We start from the raw sequence: 17,132 nt of genomic DNA on the forward strand, positions 1-17,132 counted from the left end.
GACCATGACTGGAATCCCCACTGCCTGTGTCACCTTGAGAAGGTCACAACCTCCTTCAGTTTTAGTTTCCTCACATATAAAATAAAAGAATTGTATTCTATGACCTCTTAGTACTCTTCCAGCTCAAAATCTATGAGCCTATGAGTTCAACTTTTTTTTCTGGCAGAAGACTTTGTCTTCTGCCCTAGCTAAGAACAGAGAGGGTTAGGGTTTTTTTTCTTTTTTTTCACATGCAAGGAAGCCTAGATCTTAAATTCTTTAACGATGACTATCCACGAAATGGATTTTTAATGGATTAAAAAAAACGACACTACTTTTCTTCCTTAAAGCTCATCCCTTAAAGCACATTCCAGTACGTATAAGGCACTCCTCTAGGCTCTCTAAGAAAGGGATTTTGGAAAGTGTTTTAAACATTAGTTATACACTCCCAGTGTGAGGCATGTTAGAACTTCTGAAAGGAAGTCAGTGACTCAGATCCCTGCCTATGATGCAGGACAGGACAGTAAAACAGTTACCTTAGCTGTGTGCACCCAAGCAAGAACAGATCTGTTGGAGCAAAGGGTGTGGAGAGGACTCACACTCCCCAGCAGAGCTTTGAATTCACCTCAATCAGCATTCCTCCACAAAAAACAACTTCCCAGACTCTGTTGTCAATGTCCATTCCAATGAGAAACTGGATCTGCCGCCACATGTACAATTACCTGCCTCAAAAACAAAACCATGTGAGCTGCATGTGTATCTCACTCAGGCAAAACAGATCTCATCTTATTTTAGGACTTAGAGAAGATGTCAAGGCTTCACATGGTGCTAAATATGTGACAACATATACCAAAAACGTGAAGTAACATTTTTAAATGACTGAGCGGAACACACAATAACTGTGGCTTCTGAATGTTGACTGGTTTCGGTCAGAGTACTTCCCCAACTCCCAATCATTCCACTAATGAACACGGTGAGGGAGGTGCAGGACTTCTTGTCAGTACCTGGGTATTATTCCTTCATTGAGGAAGGCTGATTTTTCACCTATTTCTTCCCATTCATTTATGACCATTAGAAGACCCTCCTCCACTCCCATATTCTTCTGGAATGTTCTGGATGACATCTTTGAATAGATTGGCAATACTACTCGGAAATTCAACTCTTCTTGACCACTTTAGCAAAAAGAAAGTTATGTTTGTGATTTTCACTAGTTTTATTGAAAAAATTCATAGAGCCAACCTTCTTAGAAAGCAAAAATCCAAGCCACAAAATGGTCTTCCACCTCCACATTTGTCTTTTGGGAAAGAATTGGGAGAGAAAGCATGCAGGAGTATAAACAGGTTGCTTATTTTGATACTCCTGATGTGCCTTCCAAGGATTTACCATGTGAGCTATTTATAAACTCTTTTTCAGTTCATTCATCGGAGAAGTTAGTTGCCTTTAATAAAGCACAAATAAATAAATAAGTGCTCTAGAATCATTAGTCAGGTGCTAAATTGTGGTCCTTCTTTGGAAAAGCTCATGGGATGTATTTCACCAAAAAAAAAATGCTAAGGTTCAGAAAAATTAAAAACAGATGGAGAAGTTGATTGCAAAATGGTTGCAGGAGCAGCTACACTAGATGGTGTCACTAAGTGAAAAATAAAATTCAGATGAAGTGAGATAATGTGCAAATAGCTTGGTAAAACAAAATACATCTCTAAACATGCCGTGAGAGACATTGCAGCTCCATGGTTACGTCTGGTTTTCTCACAACATGAAATACTCTATTATTGGCATGACTTAGATTTGTCTGGAAAAATTATAGAGGTTTCCTTAGCATTATATATGACTTTATGACAAGAGGTAAGGATGGCCTCTGCAAAGGGTTGTGAGATATATCTCTCCCAAAGATAAAAAAAAAGTCTAGACTTAGTAAGAAGTTCCAACGTTATTCAAAAGCCATAATTAATTTGCATCCACATTTTAGCTAATGAATGGAACTTATTACTTGTTTCACCTTTTAGTGGAATGTAGGAGAGGGTCTCTACAAGACTGGCAGTATGGTTTTATAGTTCAAGAGTTTTACTTGGAATTAGGAAGACTTGGATTTGAATCCTGATTCTGGTCACATACTAGTTCTGTGACCTTAGGAAAGTCACTTACCAATTGATCTTTAATCTATAAAATGGGTATAGTAATGCCTGTAGCATGGGGAAAGGCAGTGAAGTTCACATGAGGTAGTGTGAGGCTTTTCGAGCCCTGAGCTCCATATAAATGTCAGCTATCATTAATTTCATTGGAGATGAGATTTCCTCCACTAAACTAAATAGCTATGTAATAATATATAACATAAATGATAACTCAAGAGGAATTGTTGCAAGAAATAGTTGGCCCCAGAGTCAGGAAATGTCGACCCATCTCTAACACATATAGGCTATGTGAACCTGGGCAAGTCACTTAACCTCTTAATGACAACAGCAACCCTCCAAAACTTTAAGTAGCAGACCAGTTGCCTGACTGCTTTGGTAGGGGGTGCTTCTTCATCTGGAATCACATACACCAGAGAAATCACAAGTCTGGACAAAAATTAAAAATAGTAACTCATCTATAGCCCATCAACACACATCAATACATAATCATGACTAGATAAAGACAGATGCAAAGAAGATCATGAATGGACCAAAGTAAGTTCAGTATTCGGAATGGACCAGCAGAAAAATCACCAGCTTTACAGAATGCTCTCAGAAAAACCTGAAAAGACTTATAGGAACTGAAGCAAAGTGAAATAAGGAGAACCAGGAGAACATTATGTACAGTAACAGAAATATTTTATGATAATAAATTGTGAATGAGTTGGCTATTCTCAGCAATACAGAGATCTAAGAATTCTGAAGGACTTATGATGAAAATTGCCATTCATCTCCAGAAAAAGAACTGCTGGAATCTGAATACAGATTGAAACATACCTTTTCTTTGCATTATTTTTCTTGGGGTTTTTTTGTCTGTGTTTTCTTTGACAACGTGAATAACATGGAAATGTGTTTTGCATGACTGCACATGTATAACCTGTATCAAATTGCTTTGCCTTCTTAATGAAGGGGGGAAGAAAGAGAAGGAAGAAGAGAATTCAATTTTTTTAATGTTAAAATTATTTTTACTTGTAATTGGGGAAAAATAAAATAGCATTTTTTAAGTCACCTGTTTTAGAGGCAGACACTCTAGGTTCAAATCCTTACTCTGATGCTTATTACCTGTATAACCTTGGGCAAATGAATTAACCTCCCTCTGCTTTATTTTCCTCATGTATAAATTAGGATATTGGACTAGATATTCTGAGATGTCTCATCTCTCTCTAAATCTGCAATCCATTAGGTCCTTTCATCCAACAATGCTTTGATGCACATAAAGTAGCCTCTACTCAAAAACCATTAATGGATCCCTAGTGCCTCAAGGATAAAATACAAAATCTTCCACCAAGCATATAACATCTTTCACCCTGGGCCCCTCCCATATATGTTTTCTGTCATTGCATATCATTCCCTTCACATATTCTCTGTTCTAGTCAAATTAATCTAACAGTTGATCCCCAAAGACAACTTGGGGAGCTAGGCAGCTCAGTGGATAAAGCACTGCTCCTAGATTCAGGAAGATTTCTCTTCCTGGGTTCAAATCTGGCCTGAGATACTTGCTAGTTGTGTGACCCTGGGTAAGTCACTTAATCCTGCTTGCCTCAGTTTCCTCATCTGTAAAATAATCTGGAGAAGGAAATGACAAGCCATTCCAGTATCTCTACCAAGAAAACCCCAAATGGGGTCACCAAGTGTCAGACATGACTGAAAAACAACATAAAACCTTCCATTTCCCATGTCTGTTCCTCTTCAAAAAGTTGTCAACCATATCAGGAAAGTCTTCCCTCCTCTCTTCTACTCTATAGAATCTCTAGCTTCTCTCAAAGCATAGTTCAGCTAGCATCTCCTTCTGTTGTTGTTGAGTCATTTTAGTTCTGTCTTCCACGACCCCATTTGGGGTTTTCTTGGCAGAGATATCAGAATGATTTGTCATTTCCTTCTCCAGCTTATTTTACAGATGAGGAAACTGAGGCAAGCAGGATTAAGTGATCTGCCCAGGGTCACACAGCTAGTGTTTGATGTTAAATGTGAACTCGGGTCTTCCTGACCCCAGGTCCAGCACTCTGTTTAGCTCTTTGTTCCTCTTTATTTTACTTTGTTTACTTCTGGTTTTTACTTACATGGATGCATGATTTGACTCCTCCACTAACAGTCACTAGAGTTTAGTAAAATCCCTGAGGGTAGGACCTTTTTCTTTTCTTTTTTCTTTTGCTAAGCTTTCTATCCCATTCACTCAGCAGAGTCTCTTGAATTTAATTGTATATTAATAAATGTTTATTATTATTCTTACTTAATTGGATCTTGGCTTTAGAGTCAGAAGGGCCATCAGAGTCCACCTAGTACAGTCCGTCTACACATAGGGAAACTGAGACTCAGGGAGGATAAGGGACTTGCCCTAGGTCACATTAATAATATTGTACCTACTCTGTGCCAGGGATTATGCTAATCACTTTTATCAATATTATCTCACTTTTATCAATATCATCCAATCCTCACAACAACCATGGGAAGTAGGTGCTCTAAAATTATCATCTTATTTGATCTTCACAACAACCCTGGGAGAGATAAACTATTATTATCCCCATTTTGCAGTTGAGGAAACTAAGGCAAACAAGGGTTAAGTGACTTGCCCAGGGTCACCCAGCTACTAAGTGTCTGAAACTGGATTTGAACTCAGATCTTCCTGACTTCAGGTACAGCATTCTATCCACTGTGGCAATAGCTGCCTATGAGTAAAAAAAATCAAAAGTAGTCTGAACCCAGTTCTCTCTAATTCCTAACCTATTGGTCTCTCTGTTGTGTCAATATTGCTTCCCTCAAGTTGCTTTATTAGATTTTCATGACCACCATGACTTCTAAGGAAGCCAGGTGATTCTTTTTAAAGACCAAGAATAATCCTGACCTTGCCATAGTAACCAGGAAAAGCCCAATTGAAATATAGTACAAAGAAAAGACCTGTTGGTTACAATTCCAACTGCTAGACTGAGTTATTCTGACTTTCTTATACAAGATCACTGTTGGCAAGAGCTCTTTCCTTCTCTGGGATACACTCATTATTATTAGACACAAATTTCTGACACATTGGTCAATAACAACACATTATGAGAATGACATGGCAAATGATAAAGACCCAGAAACTTGAAATATCATGTGAATCATAGATTGAATTAACAATAAATGAACTGTTGCTCACGTATGGTCACATGGCTCTACATTCTTTGAAACTTCACGTGTCCTGCGAAATACCTTTCAACATTGACCAATCCTGTTTACAGTTTAGACTATGTCTATTTTCAGCCAGGTCTAACTCTGCTCAATTCAGGTGCATAATTGGAATTCAATGAAATACTTATGAACTGTAAAATGCAATAAAACAACTGCTTATGATAATATTTAAAAAGACTAAAATTCCTAAGTAACTAATTCAAATAAAATGCTACTGCCTTCTGTCTTCACATTAACTTAGGTGGTATACTGGGACTGGAATCAAGAAGACCTGAGTTCAAATCCAACCTCAGACATTTCCTAGTTGGCCCTGGGAATATCACTTGACTTCTGTTTGCCTCAGTTTATTCACCTGCAAGATGGGGATAATAATGGTTTTCCTCTCCCAGGGTTGTTGTGAAGATCAAATGAGATAATAATTTTAAAGTGCTTAACACTGTACCTAGTACATAGTAGGCAATTAATGAAATTCTGGCTTCCCTCCTCAATTCCTTCATCATAAAAATGGCTGTGATAAGTCAGAAAGGCATTCACACAGGGTAGTGGGAATTTTGTTCTACCTCCAGCATAGGCTCAGGTGTCAAAGAAGCCAAGACCAATGATTCAAATCCTGATTCAACCAATCTGGCTTTACCTCTCACACACTTTGTCTCTTATCTCCATGCTTGGCTCTGGCCATTCCCTATGCTTTGGAATATATCTCCTTATTACCTTCCCCTCTTAGTGTCCCTTTCTTCCTTCAAATACAGTTCTAGCAGAACAGCTAGGTGGTACATTGGATAGAGCACTGGCCCTGAAGGGAGAAAGAGAGAGAGATACACACACATATATATATACATATATCCATCCACACACATATACATACACATATACAGATGTGTGTGTTTGTACATGTATATACATATATACATGCATACATCTGTAAAATTTCTAGCACCATCTTCTTCATGAAACCTTTCCTGATTCCCTCAATTGCTAGCAGCCCTTTACAAAACTACTTTGTACTTATATATTTTAAAGATATTTATATTTACTAACTTTATTTTTGTTCTATATTTTTATATGACTTGTTATCTGCCCCATTAGAATGTTTGCTCCTTGGGCATCTGGATTATTTCATTCTTTGTACTTGTATCCCTAGCATTTGGCACAGTTGCAGGCCCATAGTAGGTGCCCCCAAAAATATATTCTGGATTGATTAATTGATTTATCATCCAGTGAAATGTGGAGAATGGCCCCTTCTGCACTGTTAAAAGGGAAACCATCCCAGCCGACATCAAATACATGCCATTCTTAATACAATGCCTAAAAGTAGCAGAATCCCTAGGAAGATACCCTCATTCTATTTCATATACCTCCTCAAGAGGCAGTGTAGATGGAGAACTCACACTAGAGTCATGATGACCTTCCTGGGTTCAGGTCCTGCCAAAGACACATCCTGTCCATATGACCCTGGGCAAGTCACTTGACTTCTCAGTACCCCAGGAAATTGTAAGACTATAAGCCAGAGGCCACCAATAGAAGGAGAATTCCACCCAGTTATGATTCTGCTGAGATCCTCCATGCACTGACTCCTCTGCCTTCCCCCCGTAGAAAAGACTGCTTTATTGCAAGCTTTCTGAATCTACAGTATTAGACCTAGCCAATAAATTAGGCTCAATGTGGGTAGCACAATATGTGGGGATTTGTGAGCAGTCATGATTTATTTTTGTCATACTTTAAGGTTGATATTGTCCTTCACATACTTAGCATTCATATCAATCCCAAAGTGGGGTAGGGGAGAAGGGGCAGCGAGGTGCAATGGATGCTGTTGTTATAGTGGTTATTCCTCCTTTGTCCTCTAAGAGAGCTAATGACATCCCAAGGGTGACGTCTTGACTTTTGGGTGAATTGGATTTGAATGAGGCAGAGCTGTACAAAGTCATCAGCCTTGATCCCTCTCCCCCCGAGTCTTTGAAGTACACAGTGTGGAGTCTTCCTGAATCTTCGTAAGTTCAAATCTGGCCATAGACACTTAGTAGCTGTGTGACCCTGGGCAAGTCCCTTAATACTCTTTGCCTCAGTTTCTCCTCTGTAAAATGATCTGGAGAAGGAAATGACAAACCACTCCAGTGTCTTTGCCAAGAAAAGCACAAATTGCATCACAAAGAGTTGGATAGAACTGAAAAAAATGACCGAAAAACAAAGGAAGAGAGTAAGACTCAGAAAAATGAAGTTCCTGACTCAAGGTCACACAACTATCAAATGAAAGATTTGAAATTTAGACCTGGAAATGACCTTAGAAACCATATAGTCCAATGTCATCATTTTACATCTGAGGAGGTAAAATTTGAACCCCTATCTCCAGATTCTGATTCCAGTACTCTACTATAATTCAATGATTTGGATATTTTGAAGAGCTTAATAATATACCCATTTCCAGCTGAAAATTAATACAGTCTCAAATGGAAAAGAAGCACGAGGAAATCCCAGATTTTCATATTCTAGTCAAGGACCATTAGATTTAGATCAATCTGTAGATCAGCAGTTTCCATGGAAAGGGGATCCCACAGAGAAAAATCTGGACCCATTTACTTTGGTAAGATGCAAGAGGATCCAGCCTCCCAAACAAATTTGGACTTGGTTTCCCTTCTTCATTTCACTTCTATTTATAGTTTGGCCAAAGCTCTGGATTCTGAGAGTGTGTAGTAATTGAAAGTGTAATGCAGGAATGGAGAGTAGAAATAGAAATGGAAAATTAATTAAGATTAAGTGAAATTACTTTCACTTAATAGACACACTAGCCTAATGATGGTGAGTTTATTAGTTCTATTGATGTGAATTCATTAGAGCTTAAAAAGCCCCACATTAAAATTCCTTCCTGGAAAAAAAAAGTTTCTCATTATCATTCTTACTTCCTTGATAAAATGGCCTGAAGAAAAGTCATGCACTTCTTGGCTTAAAAACAGCTCTGATCATATGGAAACATGCACATTGCCACATCATTCCACAAGGTGAATGTACTCATGTAAACCCCATGGTAAATATGGCTCCATCTCTCCATTTCCAGGGTCATTCTCATCTAGCCATAGACACTTCTGAGCTGTTAAAATATAGGGTCGCTGTGCAGTTTCTAAGCTTAGTAACTTTGGTTGTATCCACAAAAGAAATAATTAACCCTCTTTCTAATAAGAGGTGGATTTTCACATGATTGATATGGACTGAGAAATAGCATGACATCCTCAATAGTTCTGAATTTTAAAATAGATGCCCTGGGTCCAAATCCCAGCTCTACAATCCCAACTTCCTCTTCTACTAGACAGTTGAACTAGTTGGACAGTGATTTTCCTTCTAAGCTCTTTCCTATGATCCAATGATCCTAGAAAGTCACATCAGCTCTCTGGGCCTCAGCTACTGTATCCACAATACAAAAGGCTTAAAATAGATGACCTCTAATGTCCCTGCTAGCCCTGAATCTACGACCCTATGACTTTCATTTTGCCCACACACAGGGCTAATTTGCTTTTTTTCATCTCCAGAAGTTCTTTTTTATTTGTCAGAGAATCTGAAATAAAAATACATTGGATACTGTTGGCTGATGTCATACTAAACAAAAATAAAATTGCTTTGTAATGCAATGATTGATTGTTGCCATCATATCTGATACTCAATTATTCATTTTAAAAGTGCAAAAGGACTTTATGGAGAACTTTTACTATGAGTCAAAGACTTTCTAGGAAGAAAGCTAATGAAAGCGTGAGCCCATTTCTTTGAAAAGAGAAAGTTAAACAGAAAGCCCTCTGTAGCCAAGGAAGAAGTAAAGGTACTGATTTTCATTTTAAAGTCTCCTTTTATTTGCCTTTTTCCCTTGATGCACAGTTCTTTGGGGGAATTTAAAAATCCTTCTGTTTAACAGTACTAGTTTTAAGTTTTAAGTTTGTTTTTTAAAGGTGATTGATATTGGATTCTTATGCTTCCAAAGCCTTCCCTGAATCTACAGAGGTCACTTCTACAGATTACAGAAGGAAAAAAAAAATTCCAGATCACCTGTGGGTGAGTTTCCCATCCCCCAAAGGAGAGACAATTGGAGCTCATTTCGTTTATGTCTTTCCTGTTTATTGATCTTTGCTTGTATGTTTGGCTGGCAGGTAATAATCTTTTGGAAACTTTTCCATTCTTTCATCATCGAGTGATTGGCTATTATCACCATTGGTGACTCTGAATCTTAGTTAAGAGGCCTGTCTTTGGGATGGGCTATTTTCCAAGACCTCAGCAGGAAAAATCAAAAGAAATCATTTATGAGACATATTCAACCAAAAGGAAACCTTTCAACTGCACTTCCTAGCCCTCTTCCCTTGTCCCTTCAATATTCCAGATGCTCCACATAACATGGATCCCTCCAATCCCTTTAATTCTATCCTTTATGGGGCAGCTAGGTCACACAGTGAATAGAGCACCAGCCCTAGAGTCAGGAGGACCTGAGTTCAAATCCAGCCACAGACACTTTATACTTACTAGCTATGTGACCTTGGGCAAGTCATTTAACCCCAATTGCCCTCCAAAAATAAAAATATCTATCTTTTATACATATATATACATATACATGCATATGCATATACATACAGATACATACACATACAACACATATATACACACATGTGCATACATGTGTATATACATATACATACACGTGTGTGTGAATTCCTTATATTCTTATTGTTGTTGTTCAGTTGATTTTCAATCAGGTCCCACTCTTTGTGACCCCATTTGGTGTCAGGTAAAGATACTGAAATGGTTTGCCATTTCCTTCTCCAGCTGATTTTGCAGAAGAGGAAACTGAAGCAAACAGGGTTAAGTGTCTTACCCAGGGTCACACAGATAGTAAGTACCTGAGGCCAAATTTGAACTCAGGAAGATGGATCTTCCTGACTCCAGTCCCTTGCCTTATCTAGCTGCCTTAGCTATCCTAGCACCACCCAGTTGCCCTGCCCTTATATTATTTTTATATTATATCACCCTTTACCTTTATATTCTCTCCAGTGCCACTGAAAATCCTACCATTCTAAGCCACATAATTGTGTTGATCTTCTCTTTCTCTCTCCCAAAGGTAAGCGCATTCCTTGAGGCAACATATGAAAGGTTGTATTCTCCATTGCTGTACATCAGAAGTCAGAAGGATGAATAATAACTCCATGAAGTGTAATAGAGTGGGAAAGCCTCCATGTAGAAAGGCATGCTTTATTCTTTCTTCTTCTTCTCTTTCTTTTTTTTTCTTTTTCTTTTTCTAAGACTGGATCTCCCCATATTGCCCTAGCTGAATGTGTAGGTCCTAGTCGTGGGCCTGACCCTAATTCTGCTCAGGCTGGGAGCTTTGATCTGCTCCATTTCCAACCTGAGCCAATATAACTCTACTTAAACAATCTGTTACATACTCCCCACTCCCATGGGCTCACCATAATTCACTAGGAAAGAAATGTTTCCAGAAATCTAAGGGTTTACCAAGAAAAAATGAGAATAGTTATTAAACATAGGCTATGAAAAAGATTAATCATTTGTCTTATATAATTTGCAATTGATATCCATCACAACTGGACCCCTCCACAGCTTTACCAACAATACATTAGTGTGTTCCTATATTCCCACAGCCCTGCCAACATTGACTATTCCTGTTTTTTGTCATCTTTCATCATTCAAGAGGTTAGGGCAAAAACCTCAGAGTTGCTTTAAACTGCATTTCTCTAACAACTATTTATTTGAAGAATGCTTTCATATGGTCATTTATGGTTTACAATCATTCTTTGGGAAATAGTTTATTCATATCATTGACCACATCTGTATTGATCATCATTTCTGAATATGCAATTCAGTCATAGTAACAAATTGCTGACAAAAATCAATGACTGTGTATTCAGAAAGTAGCTTCTCTTCTCCCAACTATGCACTGTCCCTCTGCACAGATGAATGAACAGCTTTGGTTGATCCACTCAAATGCTTACAATCTGGGCTGGTAGTCTGATTGCTGATTCAGCATCTCCTTTTCTCTGGATGCTATACTCAGCAAATATGGAGATCTTTGAGGGTGATGGTTTTGGTGTGCCATTGGTTTGGGATGTAGGTTTATCTAAAAGATGGTCCAGAAAATGAATGGTCTGATCTATCTCACTGCCACAACATATGGATATATTTCTCTACATTCTCTAATAACCCTCTTCTCTTACTAGCAGCTCCTAGCACCCAATTACCTATAAATACTAATATTATACTTTCAAAGCACCTACTTATTTGATGCTACAGAATCACAGAATAACCTTGGAAATCATCTAATCTGAAACCACTCAGTTACATATGAGGAAACTGAGGTCTTTAAAGGAGAAAATCTTTGTCATATATAAAGTAAGTACCTGACTCAAGACATGAACCCAAGACCCTTGAATTCCAGTCCAGTTATGCTACACTCCCATTCTATTCATAATGAATTCTATTATCACATTATGGCATCCAATGTTTGTTATCGTGAAAAACACCAACATCTCTTACCATCGGTGTCTATGGCTAATCTAATGATGTTTGGGGGTCCTATTCAGGAGCACATTCAACTCACATGAAACAGATTATTTTTTTAAAGGGTATAAATCACCAAGGCAAATTAAAATGAAAAACTCCCTGCAAGAAATTATCTTGGAAAATAGCATTACTGAATTCTTTACTTAGAAAAGAAGGAAACCAAATGATAGGATTACTGGAATGGCAAGATTGAACGCCATCTCTTTATAATTGTTTACAGTTCCTCTAGGACATCATTGAATCTCCCAGGAATTATAATGATATGAGGTTTTAAATAAAATTAAGCTCTAGCTAGAAATGCTGCTGGCTTCTGTGATTTAAATGCCTTTCTCCTCTCCTTATGGTAATCAAACACTGCAGCCACAGGAAAATTAGATATAAAATAAATAGTTCAGTGCAGTGAGCCCCTGATCTGTTAGAGCCTGCCTGGGGTTCAAATGTTCATGCAACTGTCCAATAAGTAATGTTTATTTATCCAGGGAAGGGGTTGCAGTACCTCTAATTATTCTAGCTGCTGCATTTACGTATTATGAAATTTGCGACCCTGAAACTTGCTTTCAAATTTAGTTTGTGAGAGGTACGGCACACACACTCACACACATACATGCATACACACACATGTGCGTGCACATATTTAAGGGGAATCACTCAAGTCATTGATGGTGTGAATCTCTCTTTGCACACAGAGTAAAGAACACATTAAAAGAGAAACTGAGTACAATGTCAACTGTTGTGACTGCTTGGAAAATTTAATTGCTTAGTATGAGTTTTCTTTCATGAGTATCTTTCTTCAATGATTGGTCACCTTCCCAGGTAAGCATAACTTCTAGAAGTCTTCTGGAAGTCAGTGGAGAACAAGTTCTGGGAGTTTCTGATGAGTCCAAAAGGGTTGCAAGAGTTTTCTGGTTCTCCCTCCCTCCCTCCCTTCTACCCCCTTTCCTTTCCTCTGAGACAACCTCCTGCTTACATAATATGGTACTTGCAGTTATTTACACACTGTTCCCTTGATTAGAATGAAAACTCCTGGAGGTCAGGGGCCCTTTTTGCTTTTGCATTGTATCCCCAGTTGTGCTCAGCACAAGCTCTGGAATTCAGTAAATGCTTAGATAATGTTTGTCTACCATCTGAAGTTCAGTCTGGCTCATTTCAGAGATGCCCATTCCTAGGTTGACTGCAAATCAATGCATTTTTCCAGTACATCCATCATGAAGACTTCATCTGGCACTGATTTGTAGCTCTCTATTGTAATGTGTAAATTATTAGTCAATGATCAAGCACTTATTTAGTACTTAATCTATGCCAAGCATTGTGTCAAGCACCAGGATTACAAAGGCAAACAGGAAATAATCCCAGCCCTCAAGCAGCTGACTGCTTTGTAGGGAGACCAAGTATCATCAAGAGATAGCATGGGGGGGACAGAAAGAGGAGATTTGGAATTCGAAGACAAGCATTCAGATCTCCTTTGACATCTACTACTTCTATGACCTTGGGCAAGTCACTTCTCTAGACCAGTCTCTTGCCCTGTCAAAAGGGGTCCCATCTACCTCTGAACCACTGATCTTTCATATGCTCCTGAAGGGCAGGGATTTCTTTTTTTCTCAATTTTTTACATATCCTCCTCTTTAGGATATGTAAAATGTGTTCTGCACACATTCCTTGGATCCAATGGTTCTAGGATGTGCTTTGTTGGAGAAAGTTCCTGTGACCAAAAAATCATAAATTCCTAAAATAGTTAAGTCTAACCATGAATTAGGGCAAAGTGTGTTGTCAAGGAGTCGTAATGCCTATAGTCCACCAAATCTGGAGAGGGAGGAAGGTATGATGACATCTTCAAAAATGGTTTCCCAGTTTTCATTTTTATATAGGAAAAATTTCCACCTCTAATGTACATTAAAAATGTTCCTACTTTGGGGTAAATTCCAATATGGAGATTGGATAATATTTTATCCAAAGTATCATCTATTTTCAGTCTTTCCATATCTATACTTGAGATCTTTGAGAATAAGTTAAGGGGAATGAGGGTATAGGCTTGAAATGTTTTCAAATTCATTCAGTGTCTAACAAGAGGAATATGACATGTGGTATCTATGACCCCAGGAGCTAGATGACATGTGAGGGCAGGTAGACACTTATGTATGAAGTTATGCCTGGGAAAATATTTGGAAACCTTTTTACTTCATTTCATTTCAGGAGTAAAAATAAAAGAAAAAATGATAGGCAGCTAAGTGGTACAGTGGATAGAGCGTCCAGTCTGGTGTCAGGAATATTAATCTTCCTGAATTCAAATCTGGCCTCAGACACTTACTAGCTGAGTAATTCTGGGCAAGTCACTTAACCCCATTTGCCTTAGTTTCCTCATCTGTTAAATGAGCTAGAGAATGAAGTGGCAAACCACTCCAGTGTCTCTGCCAAGAAAACCCAAAACGGGGTCACAGTCAGACATGACTGAAATAACTGAACACCAACAAATGGTTAAAACTGCCAAGTTATATGATTGACTGGTTAGGGCCATTCTGACCTTGAGATGTTCTCTTAGAGTAAGTATCAAAGGCCTGGTGAAAGTGCTTGTGAATGCCTCTTTCCTCTGGAGTTCTGTACATTAATACTAACTCAGATCCTATAGAGGAGGAGGAATAAGCTCCCAATCCAAAAGAGATAATATCAGTACAGCATTTTGAAAACCTTAAAAGCACTATATAAATGTTAACTATTTTCACAAAGGTCAAAACAAAGGGAAAGAGGTCTTACTTATTAATATAGCTGTGTATAAATTCATGTATACATACATCTATTTTCTAGCAAGCAATACCAAGTTATTTACATGCCCAAGGGAAATAATGCATTTGCAGTTATAAAATTCTAAGAAGCAAACATATTCTTATACACATAATAATAAGGGCTATAGAAACCACAAACCAGACACTAGGAAATGAATCATAGCAGTCATTGTTTAATGGGCCTTATAACAACTACATCACACTAGATCATCCCAATCACTCAACACAGATTATATGTTTGTGCCATGTCAGGCTCTTTTAAATGCAATATAGTACCATGTGAAATTTAGGGTGCTTTTATAAAGTACCAGACTTGGAAGACAAGCCTCTTGTGATCATTGAAGCCCCCTGCAATTGCTAGGAAACATTCAGAAGTGTTAAATGCATAAAAGAATTAACCCAAATATCATGTCCCCAAATTAGTATCTGATAGGATATTAGTCTAAGGCATGACTCTAAATAACCCACTTGGAGTTTGTTTCTACCCCTCCTCCATGGAGTAAAATAACAATGATAATAATTAATAACAATAATAGCTGACATTTTATAATAATCGTTCACATATAGGTTTTCAAAAGGTTTTAAGCACATTGTCTAATTTAAGGATCTTAACAGCTCTATGGGGTATGAATGCCGAGTGTCTTATTCACACTTTGAATTGAGCAAATTGAGGATCAGAAAGGTTGAGACATGTCCAGAGTAATCCTATAAACTAAGTCACCCTGATGAAAAAGTCAAAAACCGTATCTGTTATGACACATTGATACTTTAAAGGAAGTTGTCATAAGCATAAGGAAAATTCTGAATAAATGTACCAGGGAGGAGAAAGCATCTTCAAGCTTTAATTCTATGATGTATAATTGATCACCTATTTGTAATCTCCTTTACATACATTTGCAGGTTGATATTGTAGTTACCTGAACTAGACTACAGTCAAGTTTGTGGACGTGAAACAATGCTCTATCCCCTTATTAGGTAAAGGATGTCTGCTAGACAAGCTCAAAAAGAGAGAAGGATGAGGAGAGTTCTTAAAGATGACCTAATGATAACGATTAATATGAAAAAATGATCTGGAGGCTCTAACTGCCTAAATGCTTCATTTGTACCACTAGTAGGATATGGCTGCTAAAGAAATGAATGTGATCCCAAGATATGTTAATAGAAAGAAAATCAAGAGACACCATAGCCCCATCCAACCTCTGCTCTTGTCAGACCAAATCTAGAGAAGTAAATACGAACTGGAATTAGAACTGGCATTTTCCCCCTACAAAGGACCTTACCTGCATCACCTAATCCAACTCCATCCATTTGCAAAGGAGGAAACCAAGACACAGAAGAGGAGAAATGATTTGATCAAGGTTACACAATGAGTCAGTAGCACATCAGGGCCAAAAACACAGGCTGACTCCCCATCCTGCTGGGGCTCAGTTCTGATGGGCATATTTTAAGAGAGTCAATGACAAACCAGAGAGCATTCAAAAGAGGGCACCCAGGACACTGAGCGGATTAGACTAGAAGCCATGTTGGATGAAGAAACTAAAGAGGTTTTAGCCTAGAAAAGAGAAGCCTTAGAGGTGGCACAATACTATATATTTACAAAAAAAATCAAAGACAGTCAAAGGTGCAAATAGACCATCTGTTGCTTCAGAACAAATGGGTGACCATTACAGGGATGTGCATTTCACTTCAATATATGCTCTTAATTATCTCTGGTTCTTTCCCACTCTAAAACAATATGATTTCATAATAAAGAATTTTGAAAGGTTTTTTTCCACCCAATTTTATTTGATTTTCGTTTGCAAATTCCCCCCCTCTCCTTTCTCTTTCCCCTAGTCATTGAGAAGGGAAGAAGTACAAAAAAATTATAAATATGGTCATGCAAAACAAATTTCCTCATTAGAAATGTTCTGTAAAGAAGAAAATTAGAAAAAAGAAAGACAAAAATCATGCTTCCATGTATTCTGAGTCTGCTCTTTATCTGGAGCTGGATAGTATTTTTATCATGAACCCTTTAGAACTATGAGGAGTCTTTGTATTGATCAGAGTTGCTAAGTCTTTTACAGGTGATTATCCTGTCACATTGTCATATTGCTGTTACTGTGTAACTTGTTCTCCTGGTTCTGCTCAATTCACTTTGCAGCAATTCATATTAGTCTTCCCAGGGTTTTTTTTAGCCCATCACCTTTATCATTTCTTACAGAACAATAATATTCCATCACATTCATATGCCACAGCGTGTTCAGATGCTCCCCAAAATAATGAAGAGCTTTATAACAATTAGAGTTGTCCAACTAGTGAACAGGCTGGTCCTTAAAGTAGCCAGTCCTCTGTCACTGGACTTCTAGCTGATATTTTATATAATAATTCATGCTTTAGGAAGAATTTTCCTCCAATCCACTGAATGAGATCAAAAACACTATCTCCATTTTATAGGCAAAGATAATCAAATTCAGAAAAAGCAAATGGTTTTTCCATGATTACACAGCTATTAAATCAA

The 17,132-nt window shown here is 37.9% G+C and overlaps 1 long non-coding RNA gene across 1 annotated transcript in view; it reads right to left on the reverse strand.

The window, feature by feature from the left end:
• Positions 1–523: 523 nt before the first annotated feature.
• LOC138174246 (uncharacterized) overlaps positions 524–17,132 on the reverse strand; it is a 142,828-nt gene continuing 126,219 nt past the window's right edge. Inside the window, exon 3 of the long non-coding RNA XR_011171648.1 lies at positions 524–701. This is a non-coding gene — a long non-coding RNA (uncharacterized lncRNA). The remainder of the gene's footprint in view (positions 702–17,132) is intronic.

This window comes from Petaurus breviceps, unplaced genomic scaffold (assembly GCF_028583685.1).
Source record: "Petaurus breviceps papuanus isolate PSGF00001 unplaced genomic scaffold, PetGlider_PUasm1.0 688, whole genome shotgun sequence".
NCBI lineage: Eukaryota > Metazoa > Chordata > Mammalia > Diprotodontia > Petauridae > Petaurus > Petaurus breviceps.